Raw genomic sequence first — 13,215 nt, forward strand, 5'->3', positions numbered from 1 at the left:
AAAGTAAAATACCTAGGGATATGGCTTTCTACAAAAAACACTGAACTTTTTAATCACAACTATCATAAAACTTGGCAAAAAGTTAAGCTGGACTTACAACGATGGGATAAAGTCGGCCTATCCTGGATGGGTAAAATTGCTGCTATAAAAATGATGGTTTTGCCAAGAATGATTTTTTTTTCCAAACAATCCCTATACTGACTAACGATGTACCATTTAAAACTTGGAATAAGGACTTAAGCAAATTTTTATGGGGGGAAAGAAACCGAGGGTCCGATTTCGTCTTATGCAGGATGAAACTAGACACGGTGGACTTGGTCTCCCTAATTTGAAGCTATACTTCTATGCTTGTTGCTTTGACTGGATGATGCCGTGGTTTAAGCTAGATGAAAAAAACACTGTTAAATGTAGAAATGATGGAGAATATTTACGGTACACATGCTTATTTATTTTATGACAAGATTTCAGTTAATCGTGCTTTTCTGGCACATTTTGTAAGGAAAGCCCAATACAAGGTTTGGTTAAAATTTAAAAATCTGCTATACCCGAAACTCCCTTTTTGGGTTTTGATTAATGAAGCCTTCCATAGGAACAACGCTATTCATTGTGATAGATGGATTACGTATAAAGATATTTTATGTAAAGACCCTATCACCAATCAGCTTGATATCAAACCTATAGACGAATTACATAAAGAACGATTTTCTGTTAACTGGTTTCTGTATAGACAACTAAAAGAGAGATTTGTTTTGGACAATAAAATGGTCGGAGTTAACCTAGATATTTCGGATTTTGATAAAATTATTTTTAGTAAACCGAAAGGGAGAATCTCTAGATTATATAAATTTTTGTTAAACTTAGAAATGCATGAAGACCTAATCAAACCAACAATGATAAAATAGGCGCAAGATCTTGGAAAGGCCATCCCGCTTGAGCAATGGGAAAAGAATTGGAACGTGAGACAAAAATATACATCCTCTATTGCAATTAGAGAGAATTACCATAAAATGCAGAACAGATGGCATATAACACCCTTGAAACTAGCTAAGATAGATAAGAATAAGAACCCGGCCTGTTGGAAATGTAAAGATGCCTTTGGCTCTTTTATTCACATGTGGTGGTTTTGGAACTATGCTAAAAAATATTGGAATATGATACATCATAGAATACAATTGATCTTGAATGAAAAATTTCCTCTAGACCCTAAAATGTATTTGTTAAATATGACTTTGAATGTTAATTTGGAAAAGAAATATGGCAAGCTACTTTTTTATATGATTTCAGCAGCCAGGATTTTGTTCGCTACTCACTGGAAGGCTACGCAACAATTAACATGGGAGGACTGGTGCATGAAGCTCCTTGACTATATGGAAATGGACAAACTCACTTGTTTTATGAGAAATCTGGACTGGAACAAAACCAAAGAGATTTGGAATCCTCTTATGTTGTACATGAATAAAGAAAATTTAATTTCTAAATTTATTTGGTAAAAAGAAAAAAGATGAAATGATATATTCATTATACTTATACAATGAAAACACCGAAGCAAACTTTGGCTTAGTAAACTGTTTATTTTTAAAACACATTTATAATAAGCTTGTATGAATTAACTATGATTTAGAACCATAAATGTATTAGGTAACTTAGCTTGATATAAGCATGTCCCCTCTCCTCTAGGAAACCGAGTTCTGTTATAAAGTATTGACAGGAAAACTTGTATATAATTTGCTACTATATATTTATATATTTGTATGTATGTATGCTTTTGTTTTTTTATGTTGTTTATGTGTTATATGTTAAATGTACATTATAGAAAACTTCAATAAAGATTTAATATAAAAAAAAAGTTATTCTTATTTTCTTCCACAGATCAATTTATATATTGCATTTGATGCTAGAAAGTGTTGGACTGAAACAGTTCAAAGAGCCTAGTCTACCATTTCGTAGTTAGAGCAGAAATACTAAAAGGAGGCAGAAGGGATATTTTTCTAGTATTATATGGTCTAGGTACCAGCTTTTTCCAGATTATAAAGTGTGGCAGCAATCGCAGTATGGGCAGCTGGTCCTTTCGGAATGAACCAGAGCTTGGAAATAACATGTTGCAAATAACACATTTCATGTAATTCCTCCATTTTCTCAATAATGAAGATGTAACTAAAGCTGCATCTACACTGTAGAACCAATGCAATATGACACCACTTTAAGTGACATGGCTCAATGCAATGGGATTTGTAATTTTGCAAGAGATTTAGCCTTCTTCCTCAGCCCACAGCAAGGGATGCCCAGAGGGTCGGCAGAGTCGGAGCAGACCTTCCAAGTCAGGCCAAAAGGCGATGCCCACTATGGACCTAAGTTTGTAGATGTTGGTGGGGCCCTGAGGGACGCCCAGAGAGACAAGCAGCAAAGGTTAGAGGATGGGCCCCCTGGGAGGAATAGCTTCCACCTGAAACGAGGGGAACCTCCCGAGGCTCCCTGGATCCCTTGGAATGAAGGGACTGGGAAGGCGCCCCGAGCTGCACCTCTGAGGACGCGGAAGGCCAGAGAGGACCCTGGAAGAGGGGTGGTGGTGGAACTATGCGTTCCATCAAAGAATATCGCAAGGAGCTACAGAGCAGGCTACACAAGCAGGGATATTTCCAGATGGGAGCGGTGGTCCGAGGAAAAGCAACTACAAGGGGAGGAGATCCCTCTGTCTCAGCCGAAAGACCCTTGGGTGAAAACAGAGGACTCCACCCTGGTGGGGGCGATGGGAGGCTGCCGAGGGGTAGAATACTCCCAGACAACGGAGGAGGACGCCCAGCCTCGGAGGGCTGGGGACATCACCCAGAAGGTAAGGAGCAACCATGGTGGAGGGCGACCAAAAATGGAGGACCGGTGGATCCAGGGGCCCAGAATAGATCTGACGGGACTGGAAGAACTCCAGTGCGAAGGGGAGGACATGTTTTGGAGGCAGAGAAAGGGGACCCTTTCAAAGGACATGGCCAGCCTCTTCACTCCTGTTTCAAGGTAGCAAACAGGCTGGAGGGCAGCTATTCGTTCACTGCGGCGAAGCATTCTGCAAATGCAATAGATCAACATTGTCCATAAAAACTTTAGTATCTACCCTGCAGTTTTCATAAGACGACTAAGTGCCATTCAGAATGGAAGACAGACCTGGAGAAAGAAATGGAAACAAGGCAATGGGCAAGAGCGGCGGAAGCCACCCCAATGCTCCAGGCCACCAACTTGGTGGAGGAGGAAGCGGAGGACGCAGAGCAGGACAGTAAAAGACCTCTTGCGCTGAGGGCGCCTTCGGCAATGGAACCAACTCCCCCTGAGTGGGGAGGTGGATATGAACTCTGGGCGGCAACAGAGCTCGAATGGGACGGGAAATTTAAAGAGGCTGAGCCATGGGAAGATGGTTGTGAATGGGAGGCACGTGCCCAAACGACAAACACAGACGCAGATACACCAAGGAGAAGGTTGGGCCAAAGTCTCAAGGCTGCAGTGGAACCTACAGCGAAAGTTCCAAAGCCACAGCTCCAGAGTCCTGGTGGAATATGCTGAACCACCCTGATGCCAGTCCAGAAGGCCATAGAAGAGGCAGAGAGTGCAACTTTAAAGGACCAAGGGCTTCAGAGGCACCGAGTGCACGAAACCAGGAGACTAGAGACTAAAGCTGCTAAGAGGACTGATGGCCTGACATCAGGAGAGGTTCGAGCTTCAGCCCCAGGAAGGGGGCAAGGCCAGCAGGGGGTCCATCAGCAGGAGCTGTGTTCACTTCAACCAAAGAAGTGAACATAGTCACCAGACGACTACTTGGACCAAAAACAAGCGGGGAAGAAGATCTCTCAGGAGGTGAGGCCCAAGTCTCACATGATATATATACCAATCCACAAAAAAGGAGATACAAAAGACTGCAGCAACTATACGACAACATTCTGCAGCATAGACTCCAACCATACATGGAGAAAGGAATTCCAGAGGTGCAAGCAGGATTCGCAAAAGGGAGGGGCACTAGGGACCACATTGCAAACATGCGATGGCTAACAGCTGTTCCTCCTCTTCCCAGCCATCTTGGCTTTCAGCTGTCTCCAGAGAGGCAGAAATCCTGCCCCAGAACTATCAGGGATGAATTCTAAAACAAAACGGTGACATAGTGGGGGGAAACCTGACTGTGTCTGGACAGTTAAATGTAAACTCATTCTAATTGTTATATTTTTGAGAGTTTTGATCATGCCATTCTACATGAGAAAGTGGACCCAAACAGTAACTCAGAGGCTATATAGCTTTCTCCCAGGAGACTTCACTGTGTATTGACTACATGCCTGTCACTCTTATTACATTTTATGTGATCTTTTTTCTGTACTAAACAGCTTACTTTCAAATTGAAAACCTGCAATGGGTAACTATCAATTTGGTAGACAAACGACCCTAAAAAATTTCCTTCCTGGGATATATTAAAAGCAGCTGAATAAGTAGGATGAAACTATGATTTTTGGGATTCTCCCTGCCAAATCAGGACAGCTGGAGGGTGTGGAAGAATAAGCAGTAGATGACTTTGAGATACCCTTGGCCATACAAACCAGGATCTTCTTTTCTCTGAGTCTTCAAAAAAAATCCGGAGGAAGCACCAGCCTCCTGGTGCGCAAAAAGAAGCAGAGCCCCCTGAACAAACCATACCAGTGCCAACAGTGGAATACCAGTGTAAGGAGAAAACACCAGAGAGAAGATGGGACAGGAGCAGAAGAAGTGTATCTTTATCAGACTCCAGTTTTTTTCCTTTTAAAATAAGGTTTTTTTCTTTCTCTTTTTAAAATAAGGCTTCTCTCTCTTGCTCCCCACTTTCCCTCTTAGTCCCCAGATTACCACAATTGCTGACAAATGAGTTCAAAGTGCAAAAGCAGTTTGCAGTCAGCTAACTCTCAGTGGAACAAACTCCTTCGGAGTGCAGTGGAGTCTCCTTCCTTGGAGATCTTTAAACAGAGGCTAGATGGCCATCTTTCGGAGATGATTTGACTTGGATTCCTGCATGGCAGGGGGTTGGACTGGATGGTCCTTGCGGTCTCTTCCAACTCTATTATTCTATGATTCTATGATTCTAGTAAGGAGGAGAGAGGGGGTGAATGCTTCTCAGTAGGCTCAGGCACAAGCAAATTGCTGCAGCCTCTCCTAGCTTGTGGCTTCTTCTCCAGGAATAATTTTTGCCATCTGGACCATGCTCTGATGTTCCTTTGGCACAGGCATCCTGGTTTTCATTGTTCAAAGATAGGCCTTTCTATGTGCAGATTCTCAGCCATGCCTGAATGAAGCAAACTGGAGAACTCCAGGGCCATTGTGGGGTGTATTGTAAAGGTGGGAAGCACCCATTAACTCACAAGAAGAAGGATTAAAGGACTGAAGGTGGCTTCCAGACAAAATCCTGTCATAAGCATGACCTTAATTGACATTTGGAAACAGAAATCAATCAAAATTTGTGAATTTTTTTTCTTATTCTTGTCTAGAACATATTCTTGTCTAGAACTGATCCCACAGAAACTAGAGAGCTTGAACTCCCACCTCCTATCCAGTGCTGACCTATGAAAACTGGGGACACAGAGCATAGCCCTGACATCCTGAAACATCAGTCAGTAGACTGGGTTAGTTAGTAAACTGTTGGGCCAGACCTTATTGCCCAGCCAGCTGTCTAGGACGGTCCAGTCTTGACTTTTTTATATAGGGGACATTCAGAGGTGCGGATAGTGATGCCCCAATACTAGCTCAGGTGTGAAGAGTGGTTGAAGAAGAGCTGTTTTTTTAAGAGACCTTAATTCAAAACCCTAAGTACCCACACATCAACAAAGATAAAATGAAGACATCAGCATTTTAAAATGGTGATGCTACAGCTCATGGGATGAGTGTGTTATACTCAAGGGGCAGTGTGCACAACCGTATGACCACTGACACGAACTCCCTGTGCCTGCTTATTATCATCCTCTTTACTATTTTACCCTTCTTGTTCACACCTGCCCTTAGGCTTCCTCAAGGTCTGGATGTAGTGAAATAAGGATCAAGAAATGTCACTGCCTCCTTTCTCATTGGCTGTTTTCCAGACAAACAGCAAAAATGAACAGGAGCAGGAGGAGCAGGAGATGGGTAGATAGTGCCAAGTGAGTTAGTAAAGTCATTAACAGCAGGGTTTCACTTGGGCTGAATCCGCACGGCAGAAATAATGCACTTTGACATCACTTTAACTGTCATGGCCCAATGATGTGGAATTATCACAAGATTTCAAGCCCTGACTTGTTGTTTGCTAAAAAGAATTTTTTGACCAAAAATTATGATATTAATTGCTTTAGGGTCTTTAAAAACAATGTGATTAATACGTTGGTGGCCTATAAGAAAGGAGAACCCGATGGAATAGGTCTGGATCATCAGAGATCTTCAATCTAGAGTAGGCCCAACAATGTAGCAGAACTTATCCAACTTAAAGAGGAATGGATTAGTTTGAAGCAGGTTAAAAGTGTTGTACAACATAAAACAAAAGAAAACCCAAACCCAAATACTTTCATTAAATATTCCAAATAAGTAACCAAAAGTATAAATGCCACTGATGGTTGGATATGTGATCAAATGCCTCATGATTCCCACTCTGGATTGCTGTTTCATGTTTTGCACCTAAATAATACAAAATTAATCAAACCTTTCAGAGACAATTGTAAACCACATCAAGCCTGGAAAAAAGGGAAGGCATCCACTAAAGGATTCTTTGGGGTGCATTCCCTGACTAGGTGATTGGTGCTGGAAGTGCAATGGTTCAACCAGACCAAAAGCAGATAACAGTAAATGCAGAGTCAATTTCAGGATAAATGGAGCATTTGTTGCTATGAATACAGAACAGACAGGTATTAGACAAATGGTCCTCCAAAATAGAATGGCTTTAAGACAGTGTGTATCAAAGTAAACTCCCTAAAGAATTTTTCCAGCTTATGGTAGAATTGCAATTAATCGATGCCTGGAAGGAGAAAGAACCTAATACTAAAGAATTTATATTCTTCTCCAATAGATATCATTTCCCATTCAGGATCAACATGATTTGGGTTTCTAAGGACTTAACTACAAGGCTAGATAAGGCCAAGATACTACCTAGATCTTTCATAAATCACAACCTAGTAACCATCTTGCTTAGATTGAGACCTATGCAAATTAAAATGGAGATTGAGCAAACCCTATCACACCAAGAATAAACAGTCTCAACATGTAAGAAAGAATCAGAACAGTTCTTTCAGATCAATATTAATAATAATGTTTCTGATGGGGTGGTTTGGGATACTGCAAAGGATGTCATAAGGAGTGCCCTAACACCACCCCCCCCCCCAAAAAAGGAGTGGAAGAAGAAGAAAGCAAGTGAAAACTAGTGAACTACTGGATGCAATTAAAGAATTACAATTTGCTTTGAAGAAAAATCCCTAAGATAAGACAGTGTCTCAAAAATTGAAATTGTAGCAGCAGCAACTTTCTATGGGATATTTCTCAGGTAGATAAGGAAAGAAGAGATGATTCATTTTAAATGAGATACTTCTTCCTCAGCTTACCTTTTGCTTTCAATGCAAAGTCTTCCTTTTTTGCGTATTTTGCCTGCAGGAAGAGATCCTATTGCCAAAATACAAAGCCGTTGTTAGCCAAGGCCTAAGTAATGCTATGCCAACACATGCCAGCAAATACCATGCAGAGAAATAATTTCTTCCTCTACCTCAAGTCTTTAGTCCTGTCACCAAATAGGACTAAATATATCTGGAATATATGACTTCAAGCCCCTATGTTCTCAGTCCCTGCGGTAGTGATACCAAACACATGGTGCTAAGCTGCATAAGTTGAAATACTTTTGAGCACCTTGAATTGGTCCGAGAAGCTAGCAATAATGGCAGAATTGCTGTAGAATAGGTTGGATAGATCTCCCCACCACCACCTCCATCTGACCCCCTTCAAAAGGCAAACAGCATTTTGCCCAAGCTGAAAATTCAGAGCCAAGTAGAAGGCCGCTCCTTGTAGGACTCAGAAAAGAGAAGCATGCTGCAGAAACAGTTTATGGGAATCTTTTTGGTTAATCTTTCAGAGATCATTGTGGAAAAGGCTGCAGAAGTTTATTACATTATGTCCTCCTACAAAAATGTACTAAGTGGGACAAGTGGAACCAGCAACAGAATGAAAGCCAAAAGACAAGTAACATAAAAAAAAAACATGTCCCCAAATGTTCCTTTTGTGGTCCCTGACTTTGCAGATCCCGATAGGCTAGGAACATTGTTTGACATGATAGGTATTGTGACTGACATTGTTGTTGTAGGTTCAGGTGAAGCAGTGCCTTGGACTACTGCTGAGGTTGGTACCTAAGCTCAGACCACTGTCTGCCAAACGTATCGTCTCTTGTAGAACAAGTACCATAACAGTATCTATGAGGGGAAAAGGAAGATTGTCCCTGATGAAGGGACCTCTTTTTTATTTTTATGTGAAAAAGCAGATGATTTTCCCTTATCATTAATTTCTATCAATACTGGATCCAGTGATTGTTGAAAGAGTTTATCACCAAATTATCAAATTTTGTTTGTTTGTTTTTATTTAAAATCTGTCTCTTGACCAATACAGAGGCTGCCTGTGGCCTTTTGTCAAATTGTATTAAATCTGGCCTGGCATCAGCTGAGAAAGCAGCCACTTTGAGTAGTTTATAGGTTGTCTCAACATAATTTTATGTTCACCTGATTATGAGGGATCTCATAAAATCTTTAGCCCACATAAGGTCGGCCCTTGAGAACATTATAAAGTTGAAGCAGCCCTAATTGCCAAGGAGGATGCTGTTTATGACCTTTTAAGCACCACGTCTGTACTTTCATCAGTGTATGTATATATACATGTACAGTGGACCCTTGTTATACGCTGGAGTTTGGTTCCATGATCCACCGTGTATAAGAAAATCCATGTGTGCTCAAGTCCCATTAAATATAATGACATAGCAAAATAGTGTCCCCTATAAAAAATGGAAAATCAAGGTTTGATATTTGAAATTTATACTTTTTTAAAACATTTTCAAACCGTGTATGCTTGAATCAGTGTATAAAAATCAGTGTATAAGAAGGGCCGACTGTATACAGTATATGTATGTGTGTGAAAGAGAGAGGAAATGTGTGTCTCGTCAAGCTTGAGTATAAATGGGAAAAACCCAGAGCTTATACTGAGTCATCCATCAGTTAGATTTGTAGTTTTGCCATTACCCGTCAAGGTAAATGATAAAGCTTATTAACAGACACAGAATTTAGGTGTAATGTGGCAGGTTTAACCCACTCTTAACTGATATCTTTGTGAAGACAGAGCTGAAGAGTGTCTCTAGGATTGAAGGCCCTGGTCTAAGAAAAGTCACCTTTGTCTTGTGGCAAATCAAGATCGTTTATTGTAGACTAATTGGAGTGGAGGGGTGGCCTTGAAAATATTATTTATATATATATATATATATATATATATATATATATATATTAAAAAATTATTTAAATATCTTAACCGCATTGTGTAGTAACACTGCATAATGCTCAGTCAGAAGAAGGCTATCAGAAGATGGAGTTCCTGCCTCAGAGCCATCTTCATCTCTAAAGGCTCCCCATTGTCATATTTAGACAATACAGTAAAGTCGGGGCCCTGTTTTCATTCTTTATTTGAGGAATGTATTATAAGAAAGAACCTTTTTTTCTTTTTATTTTTTTAATAAAAGACGGTAAGGTCTTTTTGTTATCCTTAGTCTCAGCCAAGAGACTTTATATTAAACAATTTGCCCCCAGTAAGAGGTGGAAATGTGAGATTTTGTTTGTAATGGACATCTATGTGTCAAATCTGTCCTTGTAATGGAACTAAACCAGTTGTGGTCTTGGATTATAACGAATCACATTTAGGCTAGTGTCTCCTGAAATAGCCACTATCTTAAACCACTTGTTAATGTTCTGGCAGAACTTTATTTTGACCTCAAGAGTTTTTTACTTGTTTGTTTTTAATAAGCGCTGAAGGCCACACATAGCTCTAGAAAAAATGAAAATAGGAGAGACAACTTGCATTGAGCAAAAACTATGACAACCACAAGTGGGATCTGTTGATTCCCAAGACACATTGAGGGAAGTTATAACTATATATGTGTATGTGTGTATAAACAGCTATTGGATTTGGTCTCACAATAACAAGCTATGCGTTAGGACCTTCATAAAATCTGTATGAAAATAGAGTATTTGGCTGGGGGTGGGGTGGGGTGAGAATCCTTCCCTTGAGGAAGATCAGGATTCACCAGCTTCAACTGTTCAGAGGTGTCATTAAACTTGAATATATTGCTTGTCTTATAAAATAATACCATAAAAACAAACACAGCAATAGGAAAAGATCAGCAGACCCCCACAGACTGAGAGATTTCAAGAGCTACTGAAAGGCCGACATTTTAATTTGTTTTGTATTTTAAATTTTTATTTCTTTTTTCAGATCATATTCCTCTTCAGAGGAATGAACTCCAGTTAACATTTTGTTTTGTTTTAACAGTGGCAGACCAGAGCAGAAGATTCAGGCCTTTTTTCTTTTGACCTGCTGTCTTTAATCAAAATGGCTGCTGCACCTTAACTTGCAGCCTTGCTTCTTCTTTTAAAAAGGGAAGCACAATAAATACATTGGTTAAATTTAACCAAAAGACTGACTGCAACATCCAACCAGGGGATGATGCACCTGGCAAATCCTTTCGGTAACCGTCTCTGATCCCTTCAGATCAAGTGGATCATGCAGGAAGGAGAGGAGCAGGAGGCAGTTGGTTTTGGAGGGAAACTCTCCACTTGCACTTCTGGGCTAACTGAGGTCTCTTTCAAACTGGCAATTCAAGCCATAAACAAACACTCCACTTGCACTTCTGTGCTAACTTAAGTCTCTTTCAAACAGGCAATCTAAGCCAGAATCAAACTCTATCCTTGCACTTCTGTGCTAACTGAGGTCTCTTTCAAAAAGGCAATGTAAGCCAGAATCAAATTCTCCACTTGCACTTCTGTGCTGAGATCTCTTTCAAACTGGCAATGTAAGCCAGAAACAAACGCTCCACTTCCACCTCTGTGCTAACTGAGGACTATTTAAAATTCGAAATGTAAGCCAGAATCAAACTCTATCCTTGCACTTCTGTGCTAACTGAGGTCTCTTTCAAACCGGCAATGTAAGCCAGAATCAAACTCTATCCTTGCACTTCTGTGCTAACTGAGGTCTCTTTCAAACTGGCAATGTAAGCCATAAACAAATGCTCCACTTACACGTCTGTGCTAACTGAGGTCTCTTTCAAACAGGCAATGTAAGCCATAAACAAACGCTCCACTTGCACTTCTATGCTAACTGAGGTCTCTTTCAAACAGGCAATGTAAGCCATAAACAAACGCTCCACTTGCACTTCTATGCTAACTGAGGTCTCTTTCAAACAGGCAATGTAAGCCATAAACAAATGCTCCACTTGCACTTCTGTGCTAACTGAGGTCTCTTTCAAACAGGCAATGTAAGCCAGAATCAAACTCTATCCTTGCACTTCTGTGCTAACTGAGGTTTCTTTCAAACTGGCAATGTAAGCCAGAATCAAACTTTCCACTTGCACTTCTGTGCTAACTGAGGTCTCTTTCAATTTGTTTTGTATTTTAAATTTTTATTTCTTTCTTCAGATCACATTCCTCTTCAGAGGAATGAACTCCAGTTAAGATTTTGTTTTGTTTTAACAGAGGCAGACTAGAGCAGAAGATTCAGGCCTTTGTTCTTTTGACTTGGTGTCTTTAATCAAAATGTCTGGTGCACCTTAAGTTGCAGCCTTGCCTCTTCTTTTAAAAAGGGAAGCACAATAAATAAATTGGTTAAATTTACCCAAAAGACTGACTGCAACATCCAACCAGGGGATGATGCACCTGGCAAATCCTTTTGGTAACCCTCTCTGATCCCTTCAGATCAAGTGGATCATGGAGGAAGGAGAAGAGCAGGAGGAGGAGGCAGTTTGGTTTTGGAGGGAAACTCTCCACTTGCACTTCTGTGCTAACTGAGGTCTCTTTCAAACTGGCAATGTAAGCCAGAAACAAACGCTCCACTTCCACTTCTATGCTAACTGAGGTCTCTTTCAAACCGGCAATGAAAGCCAGAATCAAACTCTCCACTTGCACTTCTGTGCTAACTGCGGTCTCTTTCAAACTGGCAATGTAAGTCAGAATCAAACTCTCCACTTGCACTTCTGTGCTAACTGAGGTCTCTTTCAAAAAGGCAATGTAATTCGGAATCAAACTCTCCACTTGCACTTCTGTGCTAACTGAGGTCGGTTTCAAACCGGCAACGTAAGCCATAAACAAATGCTCCACTTGCACTTCTGTGCTAACTTAGTTCTCTTTCACACTGGCAATGTAAGCCATAAACAAACACTCCACTTGCACTTCTGCGCTTAACTGAGGTCTCTTTAAAACTGGCAATTCAAGCCAGAATCAAACTCTCCACTTGCACTTCTATGCTAACTGAGGTCTCTTTCAAACTGGCAATGTAAGCCAGAAACAAACGCTCCACTTCCACTTCTATGCTAATTGAGGTCTCTTTCAAACAGGCAATGTAAGCCATAAACAAATGCTCCACTTGCACTTCTATGCTAACTGAGGTCTCTTTCAAACCGGCAACGTAAGCCATAAACAAAAGCCCCACTTGCACTTCTGTGCTAACTGAGGTCTCTTTCAAACGGGCAATGTAAGCCAGAATCAAACTCTATCCTTGCACTTCTGCGCTAACTGAGGTCTCTTTCAAACTGGCAATTCAAGCCAGAATCAAACTCTCCACTTGCACTTCTGTGCTAACTGCGGTCTCTTTCAAACTGGCAATGTAAGCCAGAATCAAACTCTCCACTTGCACTTCTGTGCTAACTGAGGTCTCTTTCAAAAAGGAAATGTAATTCGGAATCAAACTCTCCACTTGCACTTCTGTGCTAACTGAGGTCGGTTTCAAACAGGCAATGTAAGCCATAAACAAATGCTCCACTTGTACTTCTGTGCTAACTTAGGTCTCTTTCACACTGGCAATGTAAGCCATAAACAAACACTCCACTTGCACTTCTGTACTAACTGAGGTCTCTTTAAAACTGGCAATTCAAGCCAGAATCAAACTCTCCACTTGCACTTCTGTGCTAACTAAGGTGTCTTTCAAACAGGAAATGTAAGCCAGAATCAAACTCTATCCTTGCACTTCTGTGCT

This window comes from Sceloporus occidentalis, unplaced genomic scaffold (assembly GCF_023333645.1).
Source record: "Sceloporus occidentalis isolate IW3139 unplaced genomic scaffold, rSceOcc1.0.p SCAF_4, whole genome shotgun sequence".
Classification (NCBI taxonomy): domain Eukaryota; kingdom Metazoa; phylum Chordata; class Lepidosauria; order Squamata; family Phrynosomatidae; genus Sceloporus; species Sceloporus occidentalis.